Here is an 18,575-nt window from a genome sequence, read left to right as displayed (position 1 = left end):
CTGAGTCCAAAATCCTTCATCATTCCAAATACTTCTTTGTGGTCATGTGAGCTGTGTCTTCTCTTTTCTTCTTAGTCAAAGCCTAGAAGTAATAAGAAATCCACTTTGGATCATGAACAATAAATATTCTCATGCTCATTAGTTCCGGGGGGGGGGGGGGAGCCCTGAAATCAAGGGGCCATCTTCACTTGTCCCAAACCCCGATTCAGTCCTGTGCAATGCCTTCTTCACTCTTTTGCAATTTACCTAACACTGACACCCAAAAACACACAAAAGTGAAATTTAGAATTAGTGTTACACCAAGAACCAGTAGGATTCTGAAGATCAAGGTTCAGTCCCCTGGGTGACTTTGATCAAGTCATCTTTGGTCAAATATCCTCTGAACAAATCATGTCAAGGTAACCCATAGTTTCACCATAAATTGGAAAGGCTTTGAAGGCATGCAACAGCAGCAGCAACAATGGTGTTTCATTCCCTAGTCTTGCCCTTCTGCTTGTGCTTCAGGTTGGCTGTCAACCATTTAAAAATATTTATTCCATAGTGACATATATTTATTTACATTATATATTGGAGCTGTCAGTCAGTTTAAAATACCATATTACTAGCTTTAGGCCACTCAGCATATATGTCAAGGACAGAACGCCACAAGATCAAAGATAACAGAGTTTATTGGATTTACAGAACTCAAAATGCCCGTAAAAGACAAGGGCAAGGCAACTTAGCCTTTAAAAACAAAAAAGGGGCAAGAAAAAACGTTCAAAAGATAAACCGGATTAAACCGGAGTTTAATCCGGGTAAAATCAAAACAGCTTGCTTCAGCCTGGGGAAAAACAAACAGAAGCTGGGAAATAAAGAGTTCAAAAGAATGCAACTAATTGGCAGCAAATAACTCTCTGCTGCCAGCACTATGTTTTGAGTAACTAGGAGTCACTCCTTCACACAGCAAGGCAAATTTCCAATACAAACTCAACAGCCAAGGATTGAAGCAGTAGCGTAGTCCCAATTCGTTCCGAAGGTCGAGAGGCAGAATCAGACGTTTGCAGTTTTCCAAGTCCAATAGGAGAAAGCGAGCCCGTAGTCAGTTTTCAGTCCGTAAATCCAGAGTAGCAGATGGCGTCCGTCAAGAAGACGATGGAAGGTCAAAGCTATTGAGATTAAGCAGAGGTTTTGCACAAACAAAAGCCCACACAATTCCTCCCGCCGTCTGAACCCAAATTCCAAAACAACTTACGTATCAGCACACGAAAACACACCAGTCTTCAGGAAAGCGTCCCACACAGATCCCAAGCGTTCGTCCAGATTACCTTGCCCAACGCAATTTGCAATTGCTCCCAAGCCTCATTTTATGCCAGTTACAAATCCTCATCACTATCAGCTGCCCTCCTTAACCCGGGCGTTTCCTCATCACTTTCCTCATCAGAGCTGGAACACCTCTGACTACGCCCCACAGCATCCCCAGCTGTGGATCCCGTCCCATCCCTCCAGCTTGTCCATGGGTCTAATCCTGAAGGTCCCCATTCATCTTCCATCCCATTATTGCCAGTGGCACCCAACTCCTCCCTTACCCGAGTCCAATCCATCTCATCCTCTTCCGAGCTAACCAGCTCTTCCTCCATTCTCTCCGTGAACCCCTTAAAAGACTCTTCGTCAGATGGTTCTGCAAAGATATCTCGCAGCCTCTTTCTTTCTCGCTCCTCGAGAGTATCTGACTCTCGAGGAGTCTTACGTCCACGTCTGCCAGAAGCAGAGCCATGAGGCTCAATCATAACACTATCCCCTCTCACAAAGGCCTCCTCCCCCGAAGGCGGAGAGGTAGCAGTGATATCCTCCGCTATAGCATTACGACGACTGGAGGTATCCAATTTCAACAGCGAACGATGGAACACTGGATGGACCTTTAAACTAGACGGTAAACGCAAACGAAACGCAACGGAAGAGATCTTTTTAACTATAGGAAAGGGACCCAAATACCGAGGCGCAAACTTTCCCCCAGCCTGTTTAATATGCTTGGAAGACAACCACACCAAATCCCCTTCTTCCAACTCCTCCCCTGCCTGCCTGCGGCGATCGGCCTGAGTCTTTTGCGTTGCCTTAGCTTCCAACAGTAAGCGACGGGCAACATCATGCAACGCAGCCATTTCCGAGGAGCGGTACACAGGGTCAGAAGAGACCACATTGGTCGACGGCGCCACACCTCCCCGTGGGTGAAAACCATAAGTCAGTTCAAATGGCGTATGCTGACTAGACGTGTGCACCGCATTGTTGTAAGCAAACTCCGCCACCGGTAGCCACTTCACCCAAGCAGTGGGTTGATCTAAACAAAAACAACGTAAATATTGCTCTAAGAGCCCATTAACCCGTTCCGACTGACCATCCGTTTGCGGATGAAACGCTGAAGAGACGTTTAACTTAGTACCTAAGCACTCATGGAAGTGTTTCCAAAAGCGTGACACAAATTGTGGAGCCCTATCCGAAATAATCACCTCAGGAGCTCCGTGCAAACGGTAGATGTGCTTAGTAAACAATAAGGCCAACGTAGGGGCCGCCGGAATGGTCGAACAGGGAATAAAATGAGCCAGCTTACTAAATAAATCCACCACCACCCAAATACAAGTATAACCCCCAGACTTAGGCAAATCTGAAATGAAATCCATGGAAATGATTTGCCATGGCCTCTCAGGAACAGGTAGAGACGACAACAACCCTCTAGGGCGCCCCACAGGCGTCTTACTCTGCTGGCAAACAGCGCAGCTGTCACAAAAGCGCAGAATGTCTTGCCGCATCTTTGGCCACCAGTAGCTCCTGGTAATGAGCTGCACGGTCTTGAATCTGCCAAAGTGCCCAGCCATGGGTTCATCATGGTGGGCTCTAATTACCTCTAACCTGAGGGCCCCCACTGGTACATAGACCTGCCCCCTGCGTACCAATACTCCGTCTTGGTCTTGTAGGTGAGGCAGTATTGTACGGTTACCTGCTGACAACAGCATGAGTTGTTCCTGAGTCCACACATCTTCTCTTTGGGCCTCAATGATCTGGTCATGTAACCCGGGCTCATTATCTACAACACATAGAGAGGCAGTAGGCAAGATGGTTTGACATACTACCTGCTCATTGGTCTTAAACTCCGGCTTGCGGGACAAGGCATCGGCCCGCAAGTTTGCCTTCCCTTCCACAAATTGCACCTTGAAGTTAAACCTGGAGAAAAACAAAGCCCATCGGATTTGACGCTGGTTTAACTTTTTAGCTGTTTGCAAGTGCTCCAAATTCTTGTGATCAGACCTGACCACGATTTGGTGCCGCGCCCCTTCTAGCCAGTGCCGCCACACCTCAAACGCCACCTTAATCGCCAACAACTCCTTCTCCCATATGGTATAGTTCTGCTCAAATGGTGTTAGTTGCCGCGAATAAAATCCACAGGGACGCAAGGTCCCTGAGGAATCTCTCTGAGACAATACAGCCCCCAACGCGTAGCTAGAAGCGTCCGCTTCTACCACGAACGGTTTGTCCACATCAGGGTGTGTTAGTATGTTGTCTGACTGAAAGCTAGACTTTAGTTGCAAAAACGCGTCGTGAGCTTCCCGCCCCCACACAAATGGCTGTTTCTTACACAGGAGCTGCGTCAAAGGCACCGTGAGCTTGGCAAAATTCGGGATAAACTCCCAGTAGTAATTAGCGAACCCTAAGAACCTTTGCACATCCTTCTTGGTCTTGAGCTCCTGCCATGAGTTGACGGCGTCAACCTTATGTGGGTCCATTTTAAGTTCCCTACCTGACACAACATGACCTAGGAACTCCACTTCAGGCACATGAAAGACGCACTTGGAAGCCTTGGCGAAGAGCCCACTAGCCCGCAGGCGGTGCAGAACCTGCTTGACATGCTGACGATGTTCTTTCTCGTCCTTAGAAAAAATCAAGATATCATCCAAATAAACCACCACAAATTGATCAATTAGGTCCCTAAACACATCGTTTATGAACCTCTGGAAGACCGCGGGCGCATTGCAAAGTCCGAAAGGCATGACTCAGAACTCGTGGCATCCGAAACACGTGTTAAATGCCGTCTTCCATTCATCACCTTCCCGTATTCTGATTAAGTTATATGCCCCCCGCAGGTCAAGCTTGGTAAAGACCTTAGCCCCTTGCACCCTTGATAGCAGTTCTGAGATTAAAGGTAGCGGGTACCTATCCCTAATGGTGTATTTGTTAAGGATACGATAGTCGCAAACCAACCTAAGGTCCCCAGTCTTCTTGGCCACAAAGAATACCGGCGCCGCAGTTGGAGAGCTAGATGGGCGAATAAACCCCTTGGCTAAATTCTCATCTAGGAACTCTCGTAAAGCTTGCCTTTCCGGTACAGTCAAGGCGTACAGCCTTCCCGCTGGCAATCTTGCACCTTCCGCTAGTTTAATGGCGCAATCATACGGCCTATGCGGCGGTAACTTGTCCGCTTCCTTTTTACAGAATACATCAGCGAACTCCCCATACTCATCAGGCACTCCCTCCATATCAGGCTGAGTAGTATTCAGAGTACAACAACCCTGCCTCTTTAAGGTCAGCTTACGTGCCACCCAATCTACTTGTGGATTTACTACGGCTAGCCAATCCATCCCTAAGATCACATCGTATCTGGGCAAGCTCGTAATATCCCACACAAACGTTCCCGTTACTCCCTGCACTTCCCACATTACTGCTGAGGTCTCATGGTTAACCACCCCAGTCTCCAATAGTCTCCCATCCGCACCTTCCACCCACACGTCGCATGCCTTGCGCACTATAGGAATGCCATGCTTCCTATCAAACTCAATATCTACGTAAGAGACCGTAGCCCCTGAGTCCAGCAGTGCCAAAGTAGAAACAAGTTCCTTTCCCCCAACAGATAACGTAATGGGTACGAAAACATGCTTCTTCCCCTCAGCTGACTGCTTTAGAAGTCCTAATGCGTTGGACTCACGTCGCACTAGGGCTGGCCTTTTCCCGACAGCTGGGAAGGTTTCACATTACAGTTTTTGGCAAAATGCCCAGCATTCCCACAGTACAAACACAACCCCAGCTGCCTCCTACGGTTCTTTTCTTCAGTAGACAGCTTTTTAAAGACCCCAAGCTCCATAGGCTCTTCCCCCATCACCACAGGTGCCTTGGTTACATGCATAGGTGGCGCACACATTGCTTTTGAGTGCTTACGGGACTCGAACCTGGCGTCCAAACGCAGCACTTTAGCTACTAAGGCATCCCAATTTTCGGCCGGCTCCAAGCGTGCCAATTCGTCCTGGAGGTAATCACTTAAACCAGCAGTAAACAAAAGCATGAATGCATTTTCCCCCCAGTCCAGCTGGTGACGGTACAAATTAAACTTATTTAAGTAATCCAAAACAGTCCCCTTTCCCTGTTTCAACCGATACAGAGCCCACCCAGCATTCTCCGTACGGAGGGGATCCCCAAAAGTGTCAGTTAGAAGCTTCTTGAAATTATTCAAATTGTCCTTGACTGGGTCATTTCCCAAAATCAAATTGGTGGCCCATTGTCCTGCGGGACCAGTCAACAAACTCAAAATAAATGCCACCTTGCTAGTGTCCGTAGGGTAAGCATGAGCACTGAGCTGAGAAAAATAAAGCTCAACTTGTGCCAAAAAAGTTGGCAGTTTGCACCTGGATCCGTCAAAGCGTTCAGGGGTCAAAACATGTCCTTTAACAGCATGGGCTGCTTGACTGACGTTAAAGGCCGCCTGTAATTGGTCAAACTTAGCCTTTAACTCATCCATCGTCTTCCTGACGAGATTTATTACTGCAGTAAACTTTTTTATGGGCGTTGGGCAATCTGTCAAGGACAGAACGCCACAAGATCAAAGATAACAGAGTTTATTGGATTTACAGAACTCAAAATGCCCGTAAAAGACAAGGGCAAGGCAACTTAACCTTTAAAAACAAAAAAGGGGCAAGAAAAAACGTTCAAAAGATAAACCGGATTAAACCGGAGTTTAATCCGGGTAAAATCAAAACAGCTTGCTTCAGCCTGGGGAAAAACAAACAGAAGCTGGGAAATAAAGAGTTCAAAAGAATGCAACTAATTGGCAGCAAATAACTCTCTGCTGCCAGCACTATGTTTTGAGTAACTAGGAGTCACTCCTTCACACAGCAAGGCAAATTTCCAATACAAACTCAACAGCCAAGGATTGAAGCAGTAGCGTAGTCCCAATTCGTTCCGAAGGTCGAGAGGCAGAATCAGACGTTTGCAGTTTTCCAAGTCCAATAGGAGAAAGCGAGCCCGTAGTCAGTTTTCAGTCCGTAAATCCAGAGTAGCAGATGGCGTCCGTCAAGAAGACGACGGAAGGTCAAAGCTATTGAGATTAAGCAGAGGTTTTGCACAAACAAAAGCCCACACAATTCCTCCCGCCGTCTGAACCCAAATTCCAAAACAACTTACGTATCAGCACACGAAAACACACCAGTCTTCAGGAAAGCGTCCCACACAGATCCCAAGCGTTCGTCCAGATTACCTTGCCCAACACAATTTGCAATTGCTCCCAAGCCTCATTTTATGCCAGTTACAAATCCTCATCACTATCAGCTGCCCTCCTTAACCCGGGCGTTTCCTCATCACTTTCCTCATCAGAGCTGGAACACCTCTGACTACGCCCCACAGCATCCCCAGCTGTGGATCCCGTCCCATCCCTCCAGCTTGTCCATGGGTCTAATCCTGAAGGTCCCCATTCATCTTCCATCCCATTATTGCCAGTGGCACCCAACTCCTCCCTTACCCGAGTCCAATCCATCTCATCCTCTTCCGAGCTAACCAGCTCTTCCTCCATTCTCTCTGTGAACCCCTTAAAAGACTCTTCGTCAGATGGTTCTGCAAAGATATCTCGCAGCCTCTTTCTTTCTCGCTCTTACGTCCACGTCTGCCAGAAGCAGAGCCATGAGGCTCAATCATAACAATATATCAGTCTACACACTACTTGCAGTTGCTTAATTACTTGATTTACTTTTGCAGTTCTTAGGTATATGCTGGAGAATATTCCACATTGTAAGATGTTTTTTGTACTGAGAAAAAACAAACATTTTATCTCAATAACAAGGGAAGCAATACTACATTATTTTCAAGAGGAGAGCAGTTATATTTTAGCATTTTCCAATCTCAACCAGTTTCTCTTCCCCCTGAAAAGCTAGCAAAAGAGACAGCTTATCAGGTAGACAAGGTATTGGCTGACTAATTCACCGTATCTGAAAAATAGGCACCATGATAAAGGTTTAAAGCATAGAACACAATATGTATATTAAAGCATCATATACATAATAATGTTAACAAATAATAGTCACAATTGTCTACTCACATGTTCGCAGTGTCTACATGCTGATTGTGGATTCTATAGTGTGAGTAGCCATTAGTGGTCTTCTGACAGTTTAAATATATGATTACAGGAAACAGCTGAGGTCAAGTCTATCATTCAAACCATGAGGTGTGGTTGTTCTCAATTTGTGAATCCAAAAAGTTTCCCTTCTGAGGAGACCAGTTCTGATGTCAGCATTGTCAGTAGTATGTAACTTCTCTAAAGCAAAAAATCACAAATTGAGAACAACCACACCTCATCCCATCCCCAAAGAGCAGCACCATACAAAATCTTGGCTATGACTTTACTCTGGAATATTTTGAGTGCTGGGACAACAAGATGACCCCCTGCAGTGTTGTAAAATCTGAGGATTGCTCCAATAGTTTTCAAAGCCATTGTTTTAGTATGTTCTATATGGGATTTCCAAGATAGTTTTTCTGTGAAATGGATTCCAAGGTACTTAAATTCCTGGCATTGTTCAATTTGGTGACCCCTGATGGTCCATCTGTGTTGAGAGTGTCTTCTTCCAAACACCATTACTTTTGTTTTATTATAGTTGATATTCAGCTTTTCTTCAGAACAGTAAGTGCCAAGCTTAGAAAGCAATCTCCTCAGCCCAATTTGGGTAAGTGAGATTAGAACCATGTCATCAGCATACAATAGAATGGAAATTTTCTTGGATCTTAATGTGGGTGGAAAAAATTCTGGCCCTGAGAATGCTGGTATTATGTCATTCACATAAAGATTAAAGAGTGCTGGTGCCAGTAGACATCCTTGTTTTACTCTTTTATTTGTATGGATGGGGTCAGTTAATGGATGGGGTCAGTTAATGAGAGATACCAACTCTTATTCTAGCCGTGGTGTTAGTATAAAGTGCCTTGATTAAAAACAGTAGTAAGTTACTACTCTGTAAGTTACGATTGTGTGCCATTACAGCTGACTGAATTTGGTCATCAGTTGTATTATTATTTGTATTATTGTTAACATGATTATGTATATAATGCTCTAATATACATATTGTGTTCTATGCTTTGAAACTTTATCTTGGTGCATATTTTTCAGATATTGTATAGAATAGACAGCTGTGTTTAGTTATTATTATATATTGACTAATTCACCGACCTTCCAATAAAGAAAACTGAGACGTGTTAACAAATAGCATCCAAATAGTGTTCCCTCAGTTATTGTGGGGGTTATGTTCTAAGATCACCTGTGATAAGTGTAAATCCCCAAAGTAGGGGCGCTATTATTATTTTAATATTTAATATTTAATTATTTACTCCATTGCTGATTTTCCTCAGGGCTGCCCCCTTGCTTTGTGCCTGGCATGTTCCTCTGGCCGCCTCTGCTCCTGCAGCCAGGGAAGAAGGAATAACAACAACAACAACAATTCATACATATTCTATTTTTCTACATTTGGGAGCCAAAACAGTTGCAAAATTGTACCAGTTTGGAAACAAAGTAGGTTGAATCCATCTACCTCAATATAATTTAATAAATACATAAAGCCAAGATTTCCGAGGGGGGAAATGCCTATTTTTCTTCTTTTTATTTATTTATTTATTTACTATATTTCTACCCTGTTCTATGTCACCCTGAAGGGGATTCAGAGTGGCTTACAATTTTGACACTCATTCAATGCCACATTGCAATACAAAGCATAAAAGTACAATGCATTGAACATAAAAATTAAAAATAAAACATATCAATACAATTAAAAACTGTATACATTTCCCTATTCACTATGCCCCACAAACCATAATTCTGAACTCACTTGAGAATGAGCTAAGCTGTTGTTTAACTGGGTAGAAACAGTTTTGTTAACCTGAACTCTGAGCCAAGCCTAAAATAATGTTATTTATTATTAATTTTCACCAATAACATGGACATGTACAGAATCCTTAGTTCCTTCCCCTGAATTCACTCCAGAATAGAGAATGATCTGCAGGCTTTTTTCTTTTTTTTTTTTTTGGTTACACATTGTAGTTTTATTCTTGTTTTCACTTTTACATATGGTATTTTGCATTCTTACACTCATGGAGTTTGTCTTCATGAGTGAAAATGAATAATCTTGAAATGATGTGACTAAACTGTTAATAAAATTGTGAGAAATGAACATATTTTAATCTATGTTCCATTATTTTTATATAACAACAATGAATTGGACAGTTATCTCAATATGTCAGCAGTGAGTAAGAGAAATAATGTAAAGTAAATAGTTTAATGCATCATATTGAAAGGAAGAAAGGACAACTCACAGATTGCTGTAAATTAAGCAAACCACTTGTAAAAGAAACATGCACATTGACAGAGCAAAAGTAAATAAGTGTCAATAAAAGTCTGTAGGCAGGAGAGTTGTACTTTACAATTAGCTGCATAGAAGCTGTTATACTAGGGGAGGGATAGTCCCAGAAAAAAAAAATAATCATAGATAATATTATTCAATTGGGTGGGATCAAATATAACCAATTACATACACATAATGATCAGTTGCCTTATCTCCTTCTACTTTTGTGTCATCTTTTCCTCTCTTACAACATAGATTTAAAAAATTTATATCCTTGCTACAAAATAATAACTTTGACTTATATCAGTAAAAATATGGCACAGATAGCTTCAACTCCAACCGAATTGATGTTGGAAAACCGGCCACACCAAATTTTTACTCATAATTGTTATTGAATAGCTAAGGCAGATTTAATTATCTCTGTTACTGACCTGTTTTAACACAAGTAGTTTGTTATAAATTCCTGTATTATTGCCAAAGTGAAAGCTAAATATATCAATTCAGAATTAGATCACACAGTAGGCTTCCTTTTAATTTGTGCCTCTAGAAAACTTTCAAAGATCTATGAAACCTTTAAATCTTTTTTTAAAATGTAAAATTGAGTTTTGTTTCCAGCTCTCAAATATCCAATATAATCAGATTCCCAGTCTGTTCCAACATGTGAACCTAGATGGTAAATAACTACATTTGAAAAATTTAGTCTATAACTCTGATAAAAAATTAAACTTTAAAAAAGAAAATAAGGTTTTCTTTGGATCAGTTGTCATACTGGATGAAAATTATCCAAAATATCCAGTCTAATACCCAACCAAATACTTTGAAGTAAAATAATGCTATAACAAAAAAATAAAGTGAGAAATACCATTTTAAAGAAAAATTGTAATAATAGTGCCCTGTATCTGCCCTATCACTTTTTGGTTATGTGGTTGTAACATTTATTTTACAAATACTTTATTGCTCAATTTGGCCTTTGCATCAGCTCATATTTAACTTCATATTTTCCAAGAGAGATCTCATTTGGTGTTAACCTCAATGCACAAAAATCATTTCCATCATGTTTATATACATATTAATGTATCATGATGTAATGAACAAAATGAAATAGCAAATTTGTATTTTTAATGGAACACAATATAAATTTCTATGAGCTACTATTTTCCTTGGCATGGGATAAGTAAGGTCCCAGGCTTGATCCTTTCCTCCGTCAAAGGCCCCATTGCCAGGTCTGACTAATATGGACACCATTCCGTCCACACCCCTATTTTGCCTTTAAACTCATTGTGAGGAAGATGAGGCCAGAGAATGTAATTAAGGAGCATCTACACCAGTGGTTCTCAACCTGGGGTCCCCAGATGTTTTTGGCCTTCAACTCCCAGAAATCCTAACAGCTGGTAAACTGGCTGGGATTTCTGGGAGATGTAGGCCAAAAATATATGGGGACCCCAGGTTGAGAACCACTGATCGACACTCTAGATCAGAGGTCCTCAAACTTTTAAAGTGGGTGGGCCTATTCACAGTCCCTCAGACTGTTAGGGGGCCGGACTATGATGAAATAGACCAAAATTAAGATTGTTGTTGTGTGCCTTCAAGTTATTTCAGACTTAGGTCAACCCTAAGTCTAAAGTTTAGGACAGGGGCCAGGTAAATGACCTTGGAGGGCTGCATCCGGCCCATGGGCCTTAGTTTGGGGACCCCTGATCTAGATGATCTCATAAGACCATAGGTAAGCAAAGAGACCTCCAAAGACCATCTAGATGGTCTCATAAGGCAATAGATAAGGAAAGGGGCCCCAAAGACCATCTAGATGGTTTCATAAGACCATAGGTAAGGAAAGGGACCCTCAAAAGGCCATCTAGATGGTCTCCTGGGACCATAGGTAAGGAAAATGACCTCCAAAAGCCATCTAGATGGTCTCATAAGGCCGTAGCTAAGCAAAGAGAACTTCAAAGACCATCTAGATGATCTCATAAGGCCATAGGTAAGCAAAGATACCTCCAAAGACCAGGTAGACTTAGGTCAACCCTAAGTCTAAAGTTTAGGACAGGGGCCAGGTAAATGATCTTGGAGGGCCGCATCCGGCCCCCAGGTGTTAGTTTGGGAACCCCTGCTCTAGATAATCCAGTTTGACACCACTTTTTATTGTCATGGCTCAATGCTATGGAATCTTGGGAGCTGTAGTTGGGTGAGGCATTAACACTCTTTGGCAGAGAAGGCTAAAGATCTTGTAAAGCTATAAGTCCTATGATTCCATAGCATTGAACAATGATAGTTAAAGTGGTATTAAACTATAGTCTAGATCAGTGGTTCTCAACCTGTGTGTCCCCAGATGTTTTTGACTTTCAACTCCCAGAAATCTTAACAGCTGGTAAACTGGCTGGGATTTCTGGGAGTTGTAGGCCAAAACACCTAGGGACCCACAGGTCAAGAACCACTGGTCTAGATGCCCCGTCCCCCAATAGTCTTTTTTCTTGACCTTTTATACCAAAATATACACCTAAAGAATTCATTGGCACATATATGAATAACATGGAGGGGATGTGGACTCTGATATCATGAAAGAACGGTGTTGCTCATGAATGCTTGCTGGATCAAAGCACCCATATTTTCTATGTAAGGCAGTAGACAGTTTCTGAAACATGCCTGAATACATGGGGGGGGGCAGGGAGGGGGGAAAGAGGGAGGGGAATGGAATGGGGGGGGGGAGGGAGAGAGCAGCTCTGAATTTTTTAGTTATTACACTTCTTTGATAGAGTGCCTGTAAGTTAATGTTATGTTATGAGTTTCACTGTAAACTGTGTTTTTTTTAATAAGCTGGCAATAAAATTGTACCTCGGGGATAAAATGCCAGCTCCAAGCACAAAGGCTGCCGTTTTTATGTATACATTTTCACATACTAAAGAAAGTTTTATATGGATAATTGTTTATATTTTTAACATGTACAGATGCCCGTGTTGCAGTATTCCAAGGTCTTACACTATATAAGTTCATACCTCTCCAAAAGGGACTCAGTTTCAATTTAAACAGAGGTCGGGGGTGGGGGGTATTTAATCAGAATACACAGCCCTCTCATACCTTTCATTAAATATTTCTTTTAATTAGTGAGACATGTGACTGAATGAACTTTGCTATGAAAAATAGGAACCCTGCCACATGGTTTTACCTCCTGGACCAGCAACAACCTTCACCCTGCTCCCATCAACATGATATGCTTCATTAAACACAGAAGTGCTTTGTTGCAATAGTCGGTTTATAGAAAGTAGCCAGGTAGGCTCTTACACTTCCTGTGAGAAATGAATATTGACTTCCTCTAAAGAAGATGTAAATGGATTTGCCTTAATAGGACTTGGGGCACCAGAGCAATTAATAATAGCTTATGTCATAGTGAAGGCTTTGTTCATATTTGAAGCAATAAATTACAAGTATTAAATTTATATTTATTCAAAGTTAAACTCATTTGTAATTGACAGATTACTTAGCCTCAGGCTTTTAAGATCTTTTAGTATAATTAAATTAATAGAGGGTTATAGATCACTGCATGATAAACAAACAGCATAGACTTTAATATGACAGATATACAGAGAAAAGGCCATGTTAGTAGATCATTATTATCGGCTTAACATCAGTAGAAATGCAACTGAAATCTCAGCAAAAGAGGTGAAAGCAGGCTATAGTCAGAGGATCAGACAATAAATATTCATTTCCTAACTAAGGACACAACCCAGGCTTTACAAACAGAGGCCAAAACAGGATATCTTTGTTGGGCCTGGGATCAGTTAAGGAAGAAGGCAGCATCTCAAGACCCCCAAAGGGATACCTGTATTTTAAGGAATTGATTGCCTTCAAAACAGCTATCCCAGAACTCAAAGAGGATGGATGACACGTTCTTAGATGGTTTCTTCCTTCTCGTTCCTGCACTCAAAAGCCCCGAAGAGTCTAGAAGGACTTCGAAGCAAGAAGGAATTTCTGCTGAAACTGCTTTGCTCTCACTGACCATGCATACTATATATAATCATGTATAAATCTAGAACTTTGGGTCAAAACGTAGACCTTAAGAACCTGGATTGATTACAGGTCAATGTAATTGTTACAAAAAAGGAACCATCTTTGAGTAGAGTCATGAAAGTTGAGAACCTTAAGGAAGCACCAACCTCCTCTACTCCCTCCACGGCAGGCCGTATCAAAATTCATAACTTTGGTCCCAAAACCTAATTTTTAATGATGATGTGTTTTAACTGTGTTGTTCACCACTTCGAGCCATAAGGAGAGGTGGATAAGAAATAACTTCTTCTTCTTCTTCTTCTTCTTCTTCTTCTTCTTCTTCTTCTTCTTCTTATTATTATTATTATTATTATTATTATTAACATATTAAGCTAGCTATTTTTGCAGGACAAAGTGATTTGTTAGGAGAGGTGACCTATATCAGCTGCCCCACATATTATACTTATCCTTAGCTATACCTGGTTTGAGGAAAAATAGGTATGGGCTAGAAGGATCTCTTTTGACAGATCTCTCATCTATGGGTCTTATCAGCATAATGAGAAGTTTTAAAGTAACTGGATTCAAATATCTTGAAACAAATTAGATGCACATAAGCCATTGCTTATAAGTTTTTATTTCTCCCAATAAGAAAGCTACTGTATAGCTAAGCTGTCATTCCATTGATGACAAACAGATTCTCTCTTTTTGCATACATAACTGTAAATTTTAGTTACTATTATAATGATGAAGTGTGGTACCAGTAAACAAAGGAGGAGCAATATCACATGGTTCAAATGCTGGTCTGGATTGCTGTATTCAGTCTTTTCTTCTTCTTCTTTTTTGCGGGGGGGGGGGGGGACAAATAAAAGGAGCAATTTCAGTTTATTTTGGGGAAACGGAAAAGCAAAGTGCTCATGACTAATAGCAATTATGATAGTAAGTACCTAAGTACAAGTGGAAGGGCAGTAACTGCCTGAATAAAAGTGATTATTCAAAATTTACTTTTAAGTACAGTAGAGTCTCACTTATCCAACACTCGCTTATCCAACGTTCTGGATTATCCAACGCATTTTTGTAGTCAATGTTTTCAATACATCGTGATATTTTGGTGCTAAATTCATAAATACAATAATTACTACGTAGCATTACTGCGTATTGAACTACTTTTTCTGTCAAATTTGTTGTATAACATGATGTTTTGGTGCTTAATTTGTAAAATCATAACCTAATTTGATGTTTAATAGGCTTCTCCTTAATCTCTCCTTATTATCCAACATATACACTTATCCAACATTCTGCCGGCCTGTTTATGTTGGATAAGTGAGACTCTACTCTAATTGGAAATCAGATTAATACCTCCTATTGTCATGGGGCCAATTCCCAGAGCTGAGTCTGCAAGCTCTGGAATTGGAGCCATAACAAAGAGCACTCCTCGACGGCTCATGAAAACACCTGGCAGCAGAGCATGGGAACTTGTGGAGTGAAAATCAAAACAATTATAATGAGTAGTTTGTGTGGAAATGGTAGAAATGTGATACAGGGGGTGGGGTTTGGAGATGATATTTACGTGTGATGTGACGTAGTAGCAAAGGTAATAAAATTGATTGTATGTAAACATTATGTCATTCTCGACTTTTCCCAAGTCGTGTATTCTTCAATAAAGATTGGTTTTGATAGCAGCTGTCTTTGATCTGCGTTCATGCTGATCGTTTGAAGTGAGCGTGACATCCTATAGTAACTATGAGAGAAGCTACCATGGGATCTTAGATCTATAACTGTAACAAATTCCTTTAAAAAAACCAGCTTTTCAAGCTCCCTTAAGAATTGTGGTAAACTGAAAGTGTGAGTTCCTCACAAATAATGTTCAAACTATACAGGTTGCAGTTCGCTAATATATTTTTGGCACTGAGTGTACTGGAAATTCTGTACCAATTAGGACCAAGAATGTGGTGCGTGGGAAGGATTTCTTGTGATGAAAATTTCTTGCCCATTCCCTAACTGCTACTTGGCTCAGAAGAAAAGCTCCAAGTGTCTTGTCTGGTGTGAAGGCAATGTCAAATAACAGTATAGCAGATTTAAGTTCAGATGCCCTGTGCTGTAGTTATGCCCACAGGAGCTGCTCAGAGTAATGTATCTGACAACCCTGGCCAACTCAATTTGTAGACCATTGAATATAATCTTCAGTGAGACGCCATTGTGAATATAAGAAGAAAACACAGTACATTTCAGATGGCTGATGGATTCAATTGGTGTCCCCCACAAGTTTAGTGCTGCTTCTCTCAGAATTGCCACACAATGTAGCTGTATACACTGTGTAATTGAGTTCTGTAGTAAACAATATTGCTGATTGTTTTGGGGACAACATGTTGTTGTATGTTGGCTGTCTTAAAACCTTCCTGGCTCTCTTAAAACCTGCCACTGAGCCCAAAAGCATGTGGTTCACAGAGGACTTGCAAACAATGGGTAACAGATGATGCCTAACCACAAGTATTAGACTCTTTGAGTCTGGAACACTTATGGTTGACAAATGTTAAAAGACAACGGAAACAACTGTGAATACATCTAAGGTTGCTCAATGAATTTGTTGCTTCAGCTATGTAATTAGTGGTGTGTTTTAGTTTGGATTCTTAGCATCTGGGAAGACATTTGTTAATTTCAAAAAACTCAAATGACTTTAGAAGTAAAATGAGGTAAGTAATATATTTCATATTTAGGGGAAAGTCTATCATTCTCACACTATTACAGTATTTTCCACACTAGTACTGAACTCAAACAGTGCTCAAATTTTGGCAAGCATTGGATTGGATCCAGATATTGCCATACTTACAACAAATTCAGTAAAACCAAGAGCAGCCCAAGCCACAGTTGCCCTGGGATGGAAAGAACATTAAAAAATGGGATATACAAAAATTGTACGAATATTTAGCAAACTATATGCTTCAAGACTGCATCATGGTAGTATAGATTCATATAATTCAGTTCAATTCAGCTAATCTGCAATCTGAAACTGGATTTGATGGCAGTGTTGATGCAGCCTAAGTCTGATTCAAGCCATTGGACTCCATCGTCAAAAAATTCCATATTTTCAGTTTGCCACTACTTTCACTTTCTCAATTTACCATCAACAGAAAAGTGAGCTCTTTGAACTTCATCCCATGGAATGAGTAAAGTGTTTGGGGTTGTTGTTTTTTCTTTAAGCTCTGCAAAGCCCCGTTTTGTAATTAAATTGATGATTTTCCTACCCCCATCACATGGTTTCCCTCTTTCCACTTTCTTTTCTAATTATCCGTTTTTCTTCCCAACACACAGGAGACACATTTCTCCTCCCACTGTTTCCTCCCCTGTTTTCTTTGGATATTAAAATTTCTCTTTATAATTACAAAAAGCTCTCAATTCAAAAGGTCGGTCTATTTATTTCATGTTTACAAACAGATATAACCTACTGTTCCTTCATCCTCAGTCCCAAAACAATAATGGCGGAAGAAAGAAATCAATACTGCCCATTGTCTTTCCATGATGAAATCATTGTTATGTTTACAAGCGGCCAAGGGGGAATTACCATCACATGGTAAATTGGGCATTTTTACATGTCTACTCAGAGAATTGAAAAAGAAGTTGATTGCCAATTGACATAGGGGATGTGGGGGGGGGGCACACTTTAGAAACAGTGTAATACAGTAGAGTCTTGCTTATCCAACCTCCACTTATCCAACGTTCTGTATTATCCAACGCAGTCGGTCTTTTAGTAATCAATGTTTTTGTAGTCAATGTTTTCAACACATTGCAATATTTTGGTGCCAAATTTCATAAATACAGTAATTACTACATTACGTTACCGTGTATTGAACTGCTTTTTCTGTTAATTTGTTGTAAAACATGTTTTGGTGCTTAATTTGTAAAATCATAATGCAATTTGATGTTTAATAGTTTTCCTTAATCCCTCCTTATTATCCAACATTTTCACTTATCCAATGTTCTGCCAGCCCATTTATGTTGGATAAGTGAGATTCTACTGTACCTGGAATTCACTCTATGAGCTTGCATCATGTGATGAGCTCTGTCGGTTGTTGTTTCTTAAATGTGTAAAAATGCTGATTTTATTTGCATGTGCTGAAGTCCTTACTAATTGCATATCGCCCTGTCTTTCTCCATCCTCAATCAATGTACTGTAAATACTTGTGTATATGTCAGAAAATATGCCAAATAATTGACCTGAAAAACCTGGGTTGACTGATACACAGATCTATATGGTTATAGTATTCTGAAAGCTGTCCCTTCTAGTATAAAAGAAAAAAAAATCCACTTTCACCCAATACTCAGGTGTATTTGCCATGCCTCAACGGGCCTGCTTAAATCTCCTGCTGAAAGGTACAGCGTGCAGAAGGGGCATTTCTGTTAAAAACAACACAAACTCTGGCAAATGAAATAAGCAAGCACTTTTTCCAGCTCCACAGAGTTCTCTAAAATTGTTGAGCAATGTGTGTGCATGTGTGTGTGATGCACGCATACAAGAAAGCAAGCATCATCCTCTCCTTAACAGGGATCTTTAAAACTGCCCAGGAGCAGAGTATCCATGGAGTGTGTGTGTTTCTGTTATAGGTTGCACAGCCTCCTGCAAAATAAATGGCGATACAAACACATTCAAGCATCTTCTGTGCCTCAACAGGGCTCTTCAAATCTCGCACCGAGGTGAAGGAAGCATTTCTGTTACAGGAGGTGATGCTTGGATGGAATAAACAGTCCTTCCAGACAAAGCCTTGTGTAAAAAGCAGCATGCCTCTCAGGCTGCAGCAGGTCTTTAAACTTGTACTTTCAACTTATCCATGGTCCATGTGAACAACAATAAATCTGGACCCCAAACTTGCCTTCAAATTATACATCAGGTCAAATAATACACAAGTATTACTTGACACCAAACTGGGAGGGATAGCCAACACTCCAGAAGAAAGGAGCAGAATTCAAAACAATCTTGACAGACTAGAGAGA

Source organism: Anolis carolinensis, chromosome 4, assembly GCF_035594765.1.
Source record: "Anolis carolinensis isolate JA03-04 chromosome 4, rAnoCar3.1.pri, whole genome shotgun sequence".
Taxonomy (NCBI): Eukaryota; Metazoa; Chordata; class Lepidosauria; order Squamata; family Dactyloidae; genus Anolis; species Anolis carolinensis.
The sequence above is the reverse complement of the archived record's forward strand: the minus strand, read 5'-3'. Positions refer to the sequence as shown.